The 15,304-nt window shown below is 40.7% G+C and overlaps 1 protein-coding gene and 1 long non-coding RNA gene across 2 annotated transcripts in view; both read left to right on the top strand.

The window, feature by feature from the left end:
* Positions 1–15,304, top strand: part of ankrd11 (ankyrin repeat domain 11) — a 112,086-nt gene that overhangs the window by 24,947 nt on the left and 71,835 nt on the right. Inside the window, exon 2 of the mRNA XM_026946723.3 lies at positions 9,417–9,515. The gene's annotated coding sequence lies outside the window, so the exon portion shown is untranslated. The remainder of the gene's footprint in view (positions 1–9,416; positions 9,516–15,304) is intronic.
* Positions 1–15,304, top strand: part of LOC128317459 (uncharacterized) — a 111,951-nt gene that overhangs the window by 24,812 nt on the left and 71,835 nt on the right. The window lies entirely within an intron of this gene.

Genomic DNA, 15,304 nt, shown 5'->3' with positions numbered 1-15,304 from the left:
CGGTAATCTGAATAAGTTAAATTATCATGATTATCATTTTAGCCATCTTGCAGCTCTATATATCAGTGGTTCTCAAAACTAAAAGCAAATCTCTTAGGCTTTATACATGAACATTATCTGTGTGCATTAGTCAGCCATTAATATATTATAGCACTAATAAAGTGTAGTATGACAGTGTTTGGATGGCTGGGATACTTGTTGCTGTCGGGTGGAAATCAAATCCATGTAGTGTGTGACTGCTCAGTGAAATAAATATTCCAGGTTAATGTCCGTCAGATCAGACGTGTGTGGAGAGCGTGGCTTGATGCGGCACATCATTGTGCTCACATTTGAGGCAGATTCCTGCCCTTTTTGTTTGTGTTTCAGATTATTTTTCTTTCCAAGTATTGTGATCTACATATTGAATCTGCCTAGACATGGTTCACGTGATCAAGTTGTGCATTGAGTTCTGTTTTTAATTTGAAGACAGCAACTGCGTATGATGATACTGAATCACTCCAGTTTATCATATCCTTCTTGTTCACTGTCTTTAATATGTTTCTTGCAAAGCTACGTTGATGGTTTTTTTTATCATTCAGAATGTCTGTGTATCATTTTGATTATTTCCAATCCATTAGTTTGTTCTTTAGTTCTGCTTGTTGCTGTTAAATCTCTGTTGTATTGGTGAGCGTCTTTAAATATTATATCACACACGACGTTGACCATGTGACAGATGTAGAGGTGTGAGTCTTAATGTACAGTGGAAAATTACCGAAAACAGTGTCCTCAATTCAGATGATTATTGTCCGTGGTGTGTGTGTGTGTGTGTGTGTGTACGCACACTGCTTACTTCCTTCATTGCTTGTTTTTATGCCTCAGGCAGGACTAGTGAGGTCAGTTATGTTTTCTTCTCTCAATGCCACTTCAGACTTCAGAATCATGACCACCATCTTTGCTTTAGAAGTGGCCTCTGGTTTTGTCCCATCAATTTTTCTCATTATTAATCTCTTACATACAAGTCCAACTATATTCCGGTAAAACCTTGCCAGAGTTTCTCAGGTCTCTTTCAAATGATGTTGAAACTTTGTCAGGATGTTAGCCTATTGCTGGACTCTCTTTCTTTTTAAAGACAAAACTCACAGTAATTTTTAGGCGCTCTTTTCCAGTCACCCGTCACACGTTAACAATGCTAATTATTAACAGTAGTTCAACTAGTTATGTATTTATAATGGGTACCAATGTTGAATTCATTATTATTATTTTTTTTGTACCAAAAGCCTCCGTACGTTGGGGACTATGTATGCCAGCACCAAGTCAGTTGTGCCTTCGTCAGTGGATGTTCACAGACGTCGGTTGATGTGAAACACTTCCAGTCCTTTTGTGTCGTATGTGATGTGCTTGCCATGTTTCCTATTAATGTCCATCACGACCTTGCGGCAGCTGCCCGATCCAGCCATGAGAATGAGTTCAATACGTTCTTCTTTTGTCAGAGGCATTCTTATAGGCTGTCTGGAAAAAAACAATAATATAAACTAAGTATGACAAATTTTGAAAGACATTTTGCTAAAAGTGTTAATTTCCTCTATGTATGGAGACCTTTGGGACGCCCTGTATTTTTAAATACAATAGTCCCGTGCTTTACCTGCAGTGTAATAAAATTGACTTTGTGGAAGTACTATGTAGTGAGTTAAAGAAAAAATGTGGTAGAATACAGCACCGAGTGTAATATGATAAAAGTGTATCTGTCTGGACATGTTTGCTCAGGTAAAAAGTAATTCCTGTTAAAGCTACCCCTGCAATTACAGTTTATTTAAAAAATAAAAAAAAGCCTTTTTACACTAAAGTTGGGACTGAGATGAATCTCACTTCCAACTGAAGTACTGAACCACACACAAGTACAGTCCCGCCCCACAGCATTACTGGATTGCTTGAAATGTGGATGATACATTGAGCACAACCAACCAACACTTCTGTAGTCTGTCTCTATGTCCCGCCCACAGCACTGTTGGATTGGTAGAAACGTTGACCAGGTGTCAAGTAAATCCAATCAAACGTGCTTTTCAATGAGAAACGCAGGAATGAAGCAGCGTCTGCATGAGCATGTTTTCAGTGAAGTCACAGCAATATATGAAAAGAATAGGAGCAGTCTATCAGGAGAACATGCTGAAAGGCTCTGCTTTCTACACCACAGCTTGCTGTTACTCAGTTGGGGCTACTGAGGACATACTGGACATTGAAACTTGATTTTTTTTAAACCTCATTCAACTGAATTTTTCATTTTACTAAATTTATGCAAGCTGTTTATAGAGTTATTGTCATGCTGTTGTGAGTTGGGAATCTGTTTTTGTTATTTGAAGAGAGCTATGTAAGTTATTTATTTTTCTCTATTTAAAGATTGCTTTAAAATGTTTAATGTTACTATGCAACCTTTATAGCATCTAAAGCTCAAAGCACTTTTTTTTTTATAACATTTCTAATAATAATATACAAATAAAAATATATAAAATAAACATTATGTTCATTTAATGCAATTTGTGAGTTGCGTTCTTGTAAATTTGCCCTCTACAAACACCAAATTTATGATAAATAAGTAGTGACCCCAAATATCAGTTATCGGTCTCCTTGATTTACTAATAATCGATATCTGTGTCAGCCCTGAAGAAAAGCATATCAGTCGACCCCCCCATTAGGAACTAACATCTAATATTAGGCCTATAAGGTTTTCTTTGTTAGACAACAGCAAATCTCTTCATTATTCGCCTTAGGTTATGTGGAGCATTCTTCATATAAGTCCCTGTTGTTACCATAGAAACATACCAATTCACATTAATATAAACTTGTGATTTGAATTCTAGCCGGTGCTACTGTCACAGCTGCTGTCATAGAAACTAATCAACACTTTCTGACCAATCAGAATCAAGAATTCACCAATGACGTGGTGTGTGCTAATGTAACATTACACTAGCATTACACGTTTCTTCAGTACAAACAAGAACATTAGGAAGGGTTTTGTTGTTGAAAAACTAAGCTTTATCAATACTTACAATGACAGCTTATAACTTGTATGTAATATTCGTCTGAAAATGGACTGTGAAAGCACTGTATCTGACTACATGTCTCGTCAGTATTGCGTGGCCCTTTAATGAGCATAAGATACATTTAATATGTGAGTGTAATTAAAAGAAATAGATGAACCTAGTCATCTCTGTGCTCTCCTGCTACTCTTCACTTAAGTAGCTATGCAGACATGATGTGAGTGAAATCTCCCGGGCGTTTGCTCGAGCTCTGAGCCATGTGTTTAAAAGACCTTTCGATTTAGATTCTGTGCTCAGCCTAAATCCTGCACTGCAGCTCTGATGTTGAAAAGCTCTTGATCTAATTTACGAGGCGAAGCTTGGAAAAATGGCCCTGCACCTTTTCCATCTTCTCCGAGGCAGACACAGGACGGCCTTATGTGGTCTCGAACAAGATGGAGGCTGGGGTTGGAGCCATTACTGACACAACTGGCATGCAGAAAGAGAAAATTCACGGAGAGGCAGGGGAAAGGCTCGAGACGGCTTTTGCCAGAAGCCATTTCTATTAAATGGAAAGACTGCCGTTTGGTTGTAGTGCACAATGAGCAGGCTTGCAGATCTTATTTCAGATAACTGTATTTGTGCGAGATGTGGATGGTAAAATCTGTGTGTGTGCCAGATTCATGCTGTTATTTCTTTTCTCGACTGTCAGTCTGTATGAAGGGACTCTTGATAATTTTGGGGAAATGTGTGTTTTTTTGCTGAATCATTTTGTGCCTCAGCAGTTTTCTTGTGTGTTGGTTTTTTAATCTCTCATGCTGAGTCAAACCTAATTAGTCAGCATGGTGCAGACAGACATGAACACTAGCGAATCTTCTGAACACCTTCGCTTAACCGAGGTGCATGCTGGGGCCTGTACGCTTCAGCTGAACACTTAGTCTGAGCATTATTTGAGTTCCAGCATCTGCTTTTTTTAATTCACATTTTATCACTTTAAAGTTTCAACAACTCTAAGAGCTGTATTTTATGTTCCAAGTTTATTCCCTCCAGCAAACCATGCTGTTTCTACATCTTGAGCAAAATGTAGGCAAGCTCAATAAAGCCAGCTTTCAGCACTGAGATTTCATAATCAAAACTACGTTCAGTTCCACGAAATTCTTGTGTCAAGGGTTTTACTTCTCAGACGTCTTGTAGGCAGAAATTTGCATATGTAGACAAGTTCAACTTTGGCGACCTTTGACCAAAATATTTTCGGTGGCGCTGAACTCGAGGGACTTTTATTTAAAGGCCAAGTTTGAGTTGCACATGTTGTTAAATTGGTGCGGTTTTTTTCGTGTGTATAAGTTTGGAAAGGCTGGAGATAACAGACTGATAACACTTAGGTCCACAAAACGTAGCACAGTTTGAGAAGGCGCCCTTGCTGCTTCAGGTCAAACCACAACTCGTGCAGCGGTGGAAACATCTACGGCTTAGCCGTAGCTTGTAAGATTTTTGACCTTTTGCTGTGACTATTCAGGATGCTTTTTAGCTAAAGCGGCCTTCGGACCAAATGCGAATAGCATTCACATGGTGGAAGAGCCAATTCACTGAAAGGAAAAGGACACAGAACTGAAAGACGTGCATGTGCTTTGAGTAGCAGTACTTTTGCTTCACACTGACTTCATCTAGATGAAGTCTGACCTGTGAGTTCACAGGCATCTGTCTTCTGACCCAATAGAAAACAAGTGAGTAGGACTGTGGTGTTTTCGGACAATAAAACACTAGAGGAGCTGCTTATTATCCACAATAGGCTCATTGTTTTCGTACTCTTGCATGGTGCACACCTGGAAACGCGTTTGCCTGTCGCACACAGGCGTGGTAAAATTCTCTTACTTCTCTGTTCCTGCTAGGTTTTTCTTGTTAGCAATATTGGGAGCCCTGCTCATACAGCCTCGTGTAGGTGTGCCTCAGCGAATCCAGACTGGTCCGTAATGATCAGCACTTTCTTTACTTGTATGGGATTTCTTTTGCACTTCATCCAAACTGCACGAGTTCATTTAGTAACATGCTGAGGCCACATTTTCATTTGGGTTGATTTGGTCCACACTTGAATGTGTTTGCTTCTTCAGTTTGGTTACTTTTATCAGCATGGGGTTTGAAACAGCTAAACCAAGTGATAATTGTGAAATTACTGTATTGTATTATTACTGTAGTACTTCTCCTGCTTTAAACCAGGCACCAGGGTAACAATCCTCTTCTGTTATAATCTCACAACAGTTGAACAAACTGCACTGCACACAAAGACTGCTTGTTTTTGTCATTATTCTTTTGCCAGTTTTGCTAGTGCAACTTTTGTTTGTCCGTCTCAGTTTGTGAAGATATCAGCTTATTGTTAAAGGCAAAACTTGCCATTACACACATTATCCTATTATCTGTGATAGTTAATCAGACAGCACATTGTTTGTTAATAACGTGCATTTGTGTAGCACTTGAAATTTAAAAACTACTGTAAATGCTGTCATCTGACATCATGGATAACGTATGCTTGTTTATTCTTGTTTATTCTTTGCTTTAAAAATATATTGAAATAAATAAGTGGCCTGAGAAATGAAGAGATATGACTGAAGCCTGAATGTAAACAGTTTCTCTCTCTCTCTCTCTCTCTCTCTCTCTCTCTCTCTGTGTGTGTGTGTGTGTGTGTGTGTGTGTGTGTGTGTGTGTGTGTGAAGCCTGTTAGTGTCCTGGTCATGACTGTGGCATCATCACACTCCATGCCTTCATGCGCACTCTAAACACTCCCTTATCTGTGCGGGGGAGCTGTTTTCCGTGGTGCCTGATCTGGCCAGTTCCATGGAGATGTTTAGAGTTGAATGTCCAGGATGTGGGTAGCTGGAGTGAACCCTGTCCCCCTGCCCCCCCACAGTGCCACTTCTTTCCTTTCTGCTCGAAGAGAATTGTGAAAGCATCCTCTTTCGGCTGCAAAAATAAACAGGCCTTTGAGGGGTAATTCGGAGTGCATGAGCGCTCTTCCTCGAGCCCAAAGTTTCCCTTTTAAGGTCAGCAGTGCGTGCACTCTGAGCAGGGAGGGAGAGATTAAAAGGAATGGCCTCTTCTCTCACTGCATGCTTCGAATGTGGACCACAAACTGACCTTTTAGACTCTTATCTGGGTCGCAAACTGGCTTGTTTGGTATTGCTTGGAAACGTTTATTGGTATTATTTTGCACAGAAAAGTGCACTCCCTGATATTTTTATGAACATGGCAGGGTTTTGCTGTGATTAGCCATCACGCGGGCTGTGCTAACATTATTTTTATATCACAGTGCTTTCACAATGATACTTTACTTACTGGGTATTTTACAATGTTAGTTTCTCCTTCTGCCTGCCTCACTGGATAGCAGTTTGTGTCAACCTTTGCAAGGCTTTTAATCTTCATCATCTTCATACTTCTGTTCACGTGGTGTTTATTCGTATGCAATCGTTTGCCAGTAACTTTCCAGAGCTGACACAGTTATTAATGTCCAGCTGTGACACTTCTGTGCTGATAAAGCTCAGCTTGGTAGCCACATTATCAACTATATTAGTTAATTCAATTTTATTTGTATAGCACATTTTACATTAGTCACAAAGCAGCTTTACAGACCTCTGGACGTAGATTTAGATGAGCATGGCAGTGGAGACTGTACTATAAAGTCATAAGGTACTATAAAGTCATAAAGTAATCCTGCACTATAAAGATAAAACAGTGCTGAGTGTGTTAGAAGGATGTTCAGTATGAGCACCAGGGTCTTTATGATTACTGCAGCAGTTCAGTTCATCCTCTTGTTTATGTATAGGTCTGTACATACTGTTCTTCTTTTATGATAGCCTCTGTAATGTTCTTATCAGCGGTACCTTTTAATTAGCCTGGTTAACTTTCAGATATTTTATCTATCCTTCTTTATTTTCAGCCTCTCATGCTTGTGTCCTCCGTGTCCTTTGGGCTAAAAATAAACCATACCAAGGTGTTGCTAGTGTTGGTGTCGTACAAACAGGAGTTTTCCTTTCCGTTGCCCCAACTAGCAACTTGGCAAGCTTTTGTGTTGATATGTTGAAGCGTCAGTGTTGTTAGATGCAACTGACCATGGCAATACAAATTCCCTTATTGTCTGAGTGTGTTCCGTCAGGCGGTGTGTTAATGTTAGTCAGAATTAGATTTTCTTCCCCATGTTTCATACTCGGTTCTTTAACTAGCTGATGTTATCAGTGTTATTCATATTTACAATATCCAGCAGGTCTTTGGATGGGGCCGGTGGTCTGTGCCGTGTCTGGCTGATCTGTGTTTAGCGGCTTTGCTGGTGTCTGTTCTGCGTGTGTGGTCAGGAGATTTTTGTGCTGTAAGATTACAGGCCTCTTTAGGAGGCGGTGCACTCTGTACTGGATTAGTCCAATCTGTCAGATTGCTGCTGGGAAAAGCATCAGGGGCCTCGTATACTACCACGGACACACCACAGTGCTCAGGCCTGGCCTTAATCTGGTTTCGCCAGCTCACCATTAACAGTTTGTAGGCTGGGATGCTTTTCTGTGCCAATCAGGTACAAGCGAGTTTATTCCTATCAGCACGGCATTTCTAAAGGATCATTTGAAATGTGTTTTTGTTTGCTATTTCGATCCGTAATTCTGTCAATTCTGTTAGTCAAGCACTGGTCTCTGTCATACTGAATGTCATTATCCTCATTCTAACTGTAAACATTGATTAGGTTTGACTGCTAACGTGGGACTAAAGTTCCTGCTTAGCCAGTTAGTTCTATTTCATAATTATACTTCTGCAGGGTAAAACCTTACAGTTTATAATGTAACTACAAACTCATCAAGGTTTTGCACTACTTGGGTTTAGCAGTTTGACAACATGATGATCCTTGTCTTTGTTTAGTTCAGAATCTGCGATGTCCATGTTCCCTGGGTTAACGCTAGCAGGCGACACGTCTCTCGTTTTACTTGTAGTTTATCTCTTGTGGATGTTTTGTGACCGCTACTTGGGGATGTGCACTGTCATGTTGTTTTTAGTTCTGATAAGAAACTCTTGGAGTTATATATAGCTTCTAAAGCTAACCCGTTAAACACAAATTAAATGATCCATAACCAGTGTGAAAATTGGTTGTTTATGTGCGTCATTGGCAGTTTAACAGCACAAGCTAACAGTACTAGCTACGCAAACTCACCAGAGGCACTAGCGAACTCTGCTACTTCCTTCTTTCTTTAGCTTTATTTAGCTTTATTTTTCTTCTTAATGTCTCTGTACACATTTTGAGAGGTCGTATATGCCAGGATAGGATGAAACCATGACCATTTCTCTTCTGTTCTTCGAGTCAAACAGTAAGGTAGGAACTAAAGTTGTGAGTGAAGAAGAGTGAGGAAAAATGATTGGTAGGGAATCATTCCAGCCCAGTGTTTGGAGTTGTCACTTTACCGCATCATTCCTAATTTGAACAGGATCTTAATTCAAATGTTGTGCTGTTGCTGTGTCACTCGTCACTGTAGCTGAAATCACAGCTCTGTGTTATGCACACACGAAAAAGAAATTAAATGTCTCCATGTCGCTCGCTAGTGTGAACACAGGGTTTGCCAATTGAGCACAACGATGCAAGACAGCGTCGGGTATCCAGAGGGTAGGATATGCAATAAAGGTTCAAATAAATATAAACAGCAGAGGTTTTTAAATGCGACACTGCTCAGGCACTTTATTAGCACTCCCAAATATTCTGGTACATTCTGTATTTCTTTATATATTATTAATATAATCAGAGTGGGCGACATGTTGTCTCATTGATATTTTTGATCATTTGTGTTAGTGCTGTCCATGACAACAATATCCATGGCAACACTCCGCAATCAGGTCAGAGTGTAGGAGCGTTTAAGTTGTGTGTGTTCTGCATCTTTGCAGCTTTGGATCTATTTATGTATGTGTGAATACTGTAGAGTCAGTCACAGGAAAGAGGTATTAGACATCACTGTCTGCTTCTGTGCTCTGTTTAGTGATTCTGCTGAGGTGTATCCTGTTTAAGAGGCCAGAAACAGCAGAGACTTGCGGTCTGTCTCGAGCTGTGAAAAGCTCTGCAGCACTCTTTCTGATGATCTTTTGACCTGAGAATGCAAAACAGAGACTCTCGATTCAGGAGAACAAAACAAATAATGTCAATGTAGTTGATCGAGACACCAGAGCTAATGTAGCTGATAAATCAATCACCCCACCCCAATTCACCAAATCATTCCTCTAAATGTGCTAGTTCAGTGGCTAGATATGGCTGATTTCAGTTCTTGTCACTTCTCACGATTAATCTGGCAACACGCCTGCAAACTGGAACAGAACCTGAGCAGGAAAAGCTGATCATCCACGCTAGAATGTGAAATGCTAGCATTCTGTGAACTAATCTCTCTGTTTCCTCTTGATTTTATTGTTTTTCAGGATACCTCGGACTTCGCCGTGAGAGCCTGTCTTTTTTTTTTTTTCCCCCTCCTCCCATTGGATTTTAATCACTCCCCTCTGAAGACAGCCATGGAATCGGTAAATATGCCCTTCCTTTCATACTTGCTAGAGTGTTCATACGTTTGTTTGCTTTTTTTTTTCTGTTTCTTTTTCTGTGGCAGTCGAGGCCACGCTGTTGGTATCAGCATCGGTCTGTCATTAGGGCGTTTCTCGCAGACCGTTGCCTCTCTGGTGTTCGAAAATGAACTTGGTTGTTAACGTATGAATTGCTTGTTGGGATTTTGAACTGGAATCACGTTAGCCCTCTGTAGCTTGGTTAGAAAGTGTGTGTGCGTGTCTGTGCTAGTACAAACATGCAAGTCTAGTGTGCTGGAATGTGTGTTAAAAGCAGGGCTTAGTGCATGTCCAGGCCCTGCCTGCCTGCTCCTGTGTAGAGGAATTTTTTACTCTGGTTTTGAGCTGCATGGGATTTCGAGTGTGATATTAGTGTGTGTGTGTGTGTGTGTGTAGTTTGTTTATTTGTTTGTTTTGGGGTTTTTTTTGTTTTGTTTTGTTTTTTTCCCCAAAAAAAGTGGGTCAGCTCTGTCGTACTAATAAAGTTTCCCCCTCTATCATGCGCTTCATGTGACGGCTGCGTCAGAAGGCCCTGGTGGTTCATGCCTACACACATTCACACACAGACAGAATTAACTATTGTTCCTCATCCTCCCTCGCCTCACAGCCACATCCATGTGGCCACTTTATCACCAACTAAAATATGTCTGTGTGTAGCACTTCCTTTCTAGTGTTTCTAGCCTTCCTGCTGGCTGAGTTATGCCACTTCTGTTGTCTTAATCTTGGTTTTGGGTTTTATTAGAAAGACTTGTAGAACATAGGCATGTTTCAGTAATCAGATATATAATATACTGAATTATTCAGCAAGGACAGTTTCTATAACTGACATCGCAAACTGTTGCGACTTGACCATATTGGTTCTTGGGTCTGTCTGTGCGTCACAAGTTTGTAATGCTTTATTCATAGAGTCACAGAGCACACATTTGTTAGAGAGTTGGACAAAACTCTGCTGGATATTCTTTTTTTTCCCCAAAGTAGACAAGTAGATTCAACAGCCAGCGTAATAATAAAAACTTTCATTTGCTAAGCTCAAACATAACACACTTCACAGTGGTGCGATGCACCACTGTGTTCCTCATCCTGTAACTATAGAGCACGGCTCCAAATCCCGCCACCTGCTGCACTACACACACGGGCCGAGGCCCTATCTGCCTGACAGTGGAACAGGTTATGACTAGGCACATTCATCAGCATGAACAGATGACAGATTATCAGATGAACTTTCTCTCATCTTTTTCACATACCTGTATGTGAAAATATGGACAAAACCAAGCCGTGCCAGTCTGTCATTTAGCACAACATGCAGTCACGTCACGGTTTTAGACACATTGAGAGAAAGTAAAGACTTAAATAATATTTTAATATAATATTTTTACTTGTGAGGAGAGAACATCACATCTCATAACTTGGCCTCCTTTTCCCTTCGTCAGTAGTAATGCAGTTATCTCGCTAACCAGCTCGCCATGCATTATTACCTCAACACTTCTCACCTAAACAATAAAGTTAATTATAGAACTACAGCACTGTGGATACCATGATTAAAAGTTCAGATGATTATCATGATGAGAAATTTTAATACGTGCATGTCTAGTGGAAAAAAAAAAAATTTGTCTCTTGATTTTTTTTTTTTCCTCTCTCAAGTGTCAGTAGTTCTCCACCTTTTCCCCTTGTGTGTGAATTCTCGGCTTGGGGTCTGCAGCCATAAGAGCCGCTGCTGTTTACTTCTGAAATCGTCCTTATCTGCTTATCGTCAGTGGAAACCAAGGAGACTGGTTACAAAGCTCATTATGCCAGCAGGCCTGCATGTCTGTGTGGGTGTGTGTGTGTGTGTGTGTGTGTGTGTGTGTGTGTGTGTGTGTGTGTGTGTGTGTGTGTTGGGGGGTAAGGGGGGTCGGGTGTGAGAGAGAGTGTGTGAGCGTATTTCTTCTTCCCAGTCTCCGCCTCTTCATGTGATGCCAGTCACATGATTTCCAGGCACCCGGTACAGTAAATCAGAATCAGATTTTATTTTTAACCGCTCTAAATCCTGCTCGTGCTGATGGGTAGCAGAGCCAGTCGCTAACAGAGAAGCCTGCACACCTCTCTCTGTCTCTCTGTCTCTCATTTCTCCTTGAAGCCTGTGCACATCCTCCGCCAGGACAGATATTATTCACAGTCTTGTCAGTTAGCTCTGCTGTCATTGGTTGCAGATGAAAGCTAGCCCTCTCCTGTGATCGGCTTCGTTTCACCACTTTGCCTCTGCTTATTACAAGCATTTTTCCTTCTCTTTCCCCCACTCTCTCTCCCACCTGGGCCTTTCCTTCAACAGGATTAGTCTGCAGCACTACGATTGAGGAAGTGGGCCCTGCCAGTCATATTACATAAGTCTCATAGCTCAGCTTGAGACGACTATAGGGGCTTTGTTCGCCGATCCCCCTCCCCTACTTCCCCTCCTGGTGGGCCACATGCTAATGCTCCATTCAAAGAGACTGTGTGCTTCGAACAGGCCCGGCTCTGTGGTGAGAGAGCAGAAATACGCGCATCATTACCCTGCAAAATGGCATCTCACTCGCGCCTTTAAGCGCAGACATGTGCACTCAGAGATTGAAGAAAGAGCAGGAATGTAAAGCCTGCCAGATTTTCTTGTGCATGCAGCGTGCAGAAATGGAGGGCAGAGGAGATTTTTGGCTGTGAGTCATCATGCAATAAAATATCAGACCATATGGACATCAGCAGATAATCAGACTGAAATCAGCATACTGTTATTGTCTTGATTATTAGGATTTTGCTGAAGGTTCTTAGCCTGTGTTATGGAAAGTTGGAGACAGTTGGAACAGCACACGTTTGCTGCGCAGTTTGTCCTACTAACCGAAGGCAAATTAATAGCTGAATTTTTCTGTTTGGCTTTCTCTTATTTATGGCTGAGCCATATGATATAATATCAATATCATGACAAACTATGCATTACAAACTCTACACTTCCGACATCTCTATTACAGCAATATCTTTTTGCAACATTTTTTAGGCTATAAACTGAAAGCTTATTTGATGTTAACAAGTTTGTACTGAATCCCAAAGTGGTTTATTTGCCTATAACAGCACATCCTGAAGTGTTTTATTCTGCTTATACCACAGAGACTTGCCAACGATTACCATTTTTAATTCATTAATGAGTGACGTGTCTTATTTTTCAACTTTTTGTAGTTACATTTAATGTTGTGAAATATCCATGAGACAAGTTCCTGTTATCACTTGCATTATAGCAGCTATAATTTCCTCACCAGCAACTTGTTTTTCTTCTCTCTCGAAGTCAGTAAGCTGAAAAGGCACAGTCTGTCATGTTACTAAGACACAGGAAAGCACAAACTTCTCTGTCCTTTCTTGTATCAGACAACTTACTGACCGCTGCAAAGCACTGACACTGGACACTCCTATATATCAAACATTTTATAAATGAGTAGCCTATGCTTTTTCCTTTGGTAAATAATGACAAGTTTTGATTAATCTGTTTATTATTAGCTTTAGATTATGTGGATTATCTGTCGTACAAGTCCCTGTGAATGATAACGTGTTAGAACAAGCGCATTAAACCTGTGATTTTGAATTGCAGCTGGAACTACTTTCACAGAAAATTAATCAATAGAACTGAACAGCGCTGTGATGGCAAACCTATATGCATACTGAGATGTATGTGTATCTTAGAAAAATCTTCAAATATCATTATATTTTTGCTTTATACCACAGTGCAGTTGAATTGTCAAAGCTGATTGGGCAGAAGGTGTGCATTATTTTTACGGTTCGGACAGTAGTTCCAGCTGTAACATGAACGATAGGTTAATATTAGTGCACTCGTTCTAATACCTTATTGTTTCTATAGTAACAACTCATACACTTGTACGCCAGACGCTCCACATAACCTACAACTAATAATAAACAGATTTTAAAAAGCGTTGTTTAACAAAGTAAAATGTGTAGTCATAACATGAGTTAACTTGTCTCTAGGGTGTTCTCCAGCATTGAATCTAATGAAAACCATTAAAATGTGTGACGTGTCATTCATTAATAAATTAAACATTGTAATCATTGGCAAATTGCTGTAGTATAAGCGGAATAACACACATCAGACAGAGCGGTTATACGAAAAGAATTCCCTTCGGGGTGGTAATGGCACTCTGCTTCGCGTCCAGCTTCATCACACCACCCCTTACATATCACACACCCCTACTATACTCTGCACACTCGTGCTAAATGCACAGTGGCAAAAGCACAGTAAATGTTAGCTCCGGATGGTTCTATCAGTGCAACAGTGAGAGCCTCATCCCTGGTTGTTCGGGTTGTTCAGGTGTTTGCATAAGCAGGAATAGGAGCAGGAATAGGAGGAGCGCACCCTTGCTGTATAATTCTGCTAATTAAGTGCAGGGAAGTAGGATGGCGGCTGAACTCAGGAACCATTTTGAAACCGGGCCTTTTTCTATAGTCAGGCTTTTGCACGTCGTTAAAGTTCTGGCAGCGGAGAACCAGCTCTTAAGATCCTAATCCAAAAGAATGAGCTCACTATTCCATTCATCACCATGGCATCTGATTGGCTGTGATACAAACGTATTACCCCAGACCATCCTGAGGTCACCTTTGCACAGCGAATAACAGCACGCTTGATGTGGGCTGTACGTGTCCAGAGAGATTATGAAGGAAAAAAAGGAGGTGCTTAAATGAAGCTGTAGAGCTTTCCAGGTGGAGGTCTGTTTCCTTGTGTACGAATTGATTCATCAGCCACATTGACCCAAAAGCACTTCTCGTTTTAGTACTGAGGAAAATGCTAACCAAGACCCAAAATCTGCCGTTTTTTTTTTTTCTTCTTCTTCCCTGTTCCCACCAAATAACAGAATGAGGATGAGTGTTATTTAGTGAAGACAAATTCAGCTCACATTGAAAGGAATGTGATGTCAGGAAAATGAAGCTCATTCTCATGCTCTGTTCAAGTCTTTGGCCAGCATTTGTCCTTATTCTGCTCTTCCTCCCACACATGTAAGGGGAGGGAGAAGCACTCCGACATAATCTTTTTAAGACCGCGATGGCCACTGTGACGGATGGCTGCTGCTTCATCACAGCTCCAGAAGGTCAGGATTTGTACAGAATGTCTGGATGTGCTGTGCATGTGGAGCAGCGACGGGCTTTTCTTTTTAAAAGACTCGAGCCAGCTTCCCCCTTATGCATGTTGTGTGTTTATTATAACTCACTATAAATTTGGAAGCCAGCTTGCAGTGATTTATGTGGATGTGTGATGACTCATGGTGGTGAAGGCGTGTTTGCTTTCTTAGGGATGCACTGCTGATGGGTTTTAGATGCTTCCATCAGTTCTGGACACTTGAACTTCTTCCTGCTGGTTACTAGGACTGAAATTGTGAGCCATAGTCTGAGAACATTCAGCATCAAACCCAACTAGAGCATGACAAAATTCTGTCCACCATCAAACAAGGGCTGAATAAAACCTGACACTGCTAATGATGACAGCTGTCAGGGGGTTTTGGGCTTGTACTGCTTTTTCGCAGTGTTAATAGTATTTTTTGCAATTCTTCTCAGAATACAAAAATTTTGTAGAAAGAATGACACAAATAAGTGCTAATCTTCCTCCCTGTTCATACTGATGTGTCTATGTTGGTTAAAACACCCATGTTTACAATCCAAACATTATCGTTATAAAATATTCAGCTAAAATTTGTAAAGGTCAAATTGCATTAAATTTATTGTTGCAAAGGTCCGAATAAGCAGCTGGC

Source organism: Pangasianodon hypophthalmus, chromosome 25 (assembly GCF_027358585.1).
Source record: "Pangasianodon hypophthalmus isolate fPanHyp1 chromosome 25, fPanHyp1.pri, whole genome shotgun sequence".
Taxonomy (NCBI): Eukaryota; Metazoa; Chordata; class Actinopteri; order Siluriformes; family Pangasiidae; genus Pangasianodon; species Pangasianodon hypophthalmus.
This window is presented reverse-complemented; position numbering and strand designations above follow the sequence as displayed.